Raw genomic sequence first — 4547 nt, forward strand, 5'->3', positions numbered from 1 at the left:
CTTTGTGGCCCAGCCAATGTAGAAAGAGCCCCAGACCTCATTCCTAGTGTGGCCAGAAAACTGGGATGTGGAGACAGAGGTAGACAACATTGTTAACATGATACAGAGGAGGGCCATAAACCTTCCCTACTTGGGCTACACACAGCAAACAGAGCATGCTGGTGAAAAGCCTGTGGTCTCCAAACATGGGAGAAGTAGTGTTACATAAATGACCTATGAAGGTTATGAGCCTCATGAGCCTGGAATTTGGCCTGCTCATTAACCCTCTCCCATCCTTGGGAGTGGCTTTCTCAATTAACTATCTGTTTTTATTACCTTACCATGTATCCCTGGAACAGTTTGCCTTAGGACAGAAGACCATGGAAATTTGGGGTAGCCTCCAAATTTAGACCAATGACAATAGTACCTGCAATCCCCCTGTTCCCAAGCCTACAGCCCTCCCTGCCCCCAGCTAACCTGGTCCTCCCTGAGGCTGGGTCATGCCAGGCTTCCTTGTGTGTACAGAAAGCTTGAACAGGAGCCAGGATCAGAGACCAGAGATTGGGGGCTGGAGACACAGCCCCTCAGGAAGCTGTTGGCACCAGCTACCATGTTCAGTTTTTAAAAAGTAAATCAGACCGGGCGTTGGTGGCGCACGCCTTTAATCCCAGCACTCAGGAGGCAGGGCCAGGCGGATCTCTGTGAGTTCGAGGCCAGCCTGGACTACCAAGTGAGTTCCAGGAGAGGCGCAAAGCTACACAGAGAAACCCTGTCTCGGAAAACCAAAAAAAAAAAAAAAGTAAATCAAGGTAAGGCTGGCATAGTGTGAAAGTCCTCTGTTGTGAGTGTGTGTGTGTGTGTGTGTGTGTGTGTGTGTGTGTGTGCTTTAACTTCCTAGACAGTACCTGCCAGGAGCCCTCAGTTACATATATCTCCAGCCTTGACACAGGACGGTCCCAAGAATGGCTCATTCCAGGCCACAGTATAAAAGTCCCAAACCCTAGTGACTTGGGAGAGGCGGCCATCAGCTCAGTCATGTTCCTCACAGAGGAATCCACAGGAGGCCATAGGTTACAAGCAAGTATCTGGTTTCAACTACAATGCTCAGACTTGGGGAATGTGAGGAACAATCAGTGGCAGGGATGACGCATTAGTGAGGGTTCTCAAAGGGACAGAACTGATAGGGTGAACATCAGTACATATTATATATATTTATATTAAAATGTAAGTACATATTTAAAAAAATATCAAATCAGTTTCTTAAAATAGTAACAACAAATTGTCTCACGCATGAGAGGCTAAGAACCCGCTGGTTGTTCAGTTGAAGTTGGGTACCTCAGTGGACCCAACCTGGTGCTGAAAACCAGGAAGTTTCCTTAGCCAGTAATGGAAGCCTAGAACCACTGGTTCTGATAACAGTGGAGGAATCAGCAGCAGCCACAGGGTAAAACATGGAGAGAAGAAGGTCAGGCACGCAAAAGACAAGTCAATGTCCACCATGGCCCTCGTAATCCCTGCTGCTACCTGAAGGTGACAGCACACTTGGGTTGGGTCTTCCTACATCAGTTAAGGCAGTTGGACGGTTCTTCAGATGAGGCTCCTGCTTAGGTGGTTCTAACTCAGAGAAAGTTGACACTCAAGCCAACCACTACAGGTGCTGAAGCCTGACTCTGAGTGTTACGATTGAGTGTAGGAGAGTATAAATGTTGCAGAGGCCACATGAAGTTGCTAAAAACACTATGCCTGTCTCCTGGTCTCATCCCATCCACTGCTACTCAGTTTCCAGAGGCTTCTATTAGCCAATGAATAAAGGTCTCAGGCCCCCAGATTCCTTCTCAAGTTCTCTATACCACTGGGATGATGCTGGACTTTCTAAAACAAAAAATAACCACTAATGATAGTAGACAATGATGCATCATTTGCTTAGCAATTCAAAGTCACACCTTTGCCTCATACAGCCTTCTCGAACATCTCTCATGGTGTTCTGACTATTAACAGGGCACCTAGCCCCCAAGCCCTGGTAGCTCCAACCTACTGTAGAGAACCTTCTAGATCCTGCTCTGCTCTCCCCTTTGTTTTTATGTACCAAGCACAGGCTACACCATTAAGATTTAAAGAAACCATCTGCTGGGACTCTGCAGTCACCGGTGACAAAGGTCACACCCCCATGAGCTAAGAGGTTCATGTATCTTCAGGTAAGTCAGGAGAGGTAACAGCCAGATCCCCAGAGGAGCCAGCTTCAGCCCATGGGACAAAGCTCCTCTGCTTCAGCCTTTACAGCTTCTGAACTTGGGGAAAACGAACCCACTTTTTGGTTCGGTTTCAGCCTTTTTCTGGCTGTGTAGCCAAGCTCATCTGCTTACCTCATCAAAAAATTCAGTCTCGTTTATAAAAATGAAGTGTTGCCTGATTTCTAGAACTGCAAATAGAAGCAAATTCCATCTTATAACTAAATGTGTTGTAACTGGATCTTTTGACAGGCCGCTGCCCCAGGAATGCAAAGGCCCCGTGCAAAGGAGAAAGCCAGCCAAGGCCCGTGCCGAGGAGCCCAGGAAACCCCTCATTCAGACCCCCAGCTGCTGAGCTTTGTTCCAGAACTCAGAGCTGACAGGAGAAAGGTGAGAGTCCAACTCAGGGAGCCACATAGCCAGAGACCTAGAACAAACAAGCTGAAGTCCACACACCGCTTTAGCAAGAAGGAATGTGGGCACAGTCGTGCTCTTTGGCTTATAACAGAGTGCCCACAGCCAGCGGCTGGGGGACACCCCACCCCCACCCACACACGCACCCCACCCACCCACCCACACACGCACCCACACCCACGCACCCACCCACACACCCACACACACACACATACACACACACCCATGCACCCCCCACACACCCACACACCCCCACACCCCACACCCCCACACCCACCCACCCACACACCCACACCCACCCACACACCCTATCCACCCACACACCCACGCACCCCCCCACACACACACACTCACCCCCACCCACACACCCACACACACACCCACACACACCCACACCCACACACCCACACACCCCCACACCCCCACACACCCCCACACACCCACGCACACACACACACACACACACACACACACACACACACACACACCCCGCCATTCTGGAAATCCCCTTCTCATGATGCACCGTCAGGGTATTGACCCAAGTTCTCAAGCCAGGGTTCCAGTGGACAGCCACTAATGTTAAAGGGTGGTTCTTCCATTTCCTTCAGCTTGTTCTGGCATTTTAAGATTTCCTATCTACCACATTAGTCAAAAGCAGAATTTTAGGTGTTTTTTTTTTTATTATTAAAAGGAAAATGTAGAGTATCCCAAGTGTCTACTCATAAATAAATATTTATGGTTAAACAGATACCATAGACCTATGGTTAATTGGGCTGAGCTATTGTTAGTTGGTGGATCCCTCCCTCAGAGGCCTATCTTGTAAGAAGTGAAGGGCTATTGCTGAATCACACAGTGTGAACATGTGAGCAGCTTCCCTTAAGGCCAGCCACAGGCACCTTACTGAAACAGAAACAGCCCAGGCTCCAGAGAGACACAACACCAGATGACACTCTAGGCTCTGGTCAGCAAAGGCCCTAGAAAGAGCAACACTCACAGTGGGTCTGTGTTGAAAAGGACAGACAGAGAAGAGGGACTCCACACTTCCAAGTGGAGAAACTTCCAGAATAATGCCAAAACAATATTATAGGTGCTGATGACTTGGGCTGATTTCAAAGCTTAACTGGACCAAGAGATATCTAGATTTTAGTTGGTTTTGTTTGTTTTGTTTCGTTTTTTGAGACAGGGTTTCTCTGTGAAACAGTCCTGGATGTCCTGGAACTCACTCTGTAGACCAGGCTGGCCTCCAACTCACAGAGATCCACCTGCCTCTGCCTCCCGAGTGCTGAGATGAAAGGTGTGCACCACCACGGCCCGGCAAGAGATGTCTAGTACTTCCAGAAAAACAAGAGCCCTGACATAGTCAAAGGCATAAGCCATTGATGGAATGTGTTAGAGCTGCTGAAGGTGGGGCCTAGTTGCAGGAAGTGGGATGGCAGTTTTAGGAGCTATAACCTGTTCTAGCCCCTTCCTGTTGGCCTGCTTCATTGAGGACCTAGAAACATGGAACCAGCCTACCTCTGAAACTGTGGACCAAAATAACTCCTTCCTCCTGTAAGTCATTCTCACGGGCAGTGAAAAATCTTACAAACACAGATGCTAAGGGATATTTTAAAGTTTAAAATACATGCCTTACACAACAAAGAATTTATTGGCAACAAAAATGTATGGCTTAAAACTGGGGTCCTTGGTAATTGCCTTAGGATAGTCTGTGAGGCAATATTGTTTTAAGGTGTGTTAATTTTGCTTATGTTGCATTTGTTTAACTCTGTGAAGCTATGTTACTGTGCCTGTCTAAAACACCTGATGGTCTAATAGAGAACTGAACAGCCAATAGCAAGGCAGGAGAAAGGATAGGCAGAGAGAATCTATAGAGAGGAGGAGAAGGAAGAAGGAGCCAGAGAAGGAGGAGGACTCCAGGGGCCAGCC

Source organism: Onychomys torridus, chromosome 8 (assembly GCF_903995425.1).
Source record: "Onychomys torridus chromosome 8, mOncTor1.1, whole genome shotgun sequence".
Lineage (NCBI taxonomy): Eukaryota > Metazoa > Chordata > Mammalia > Rodentia > Cricetidae > Onychomys > Onychomys torridus.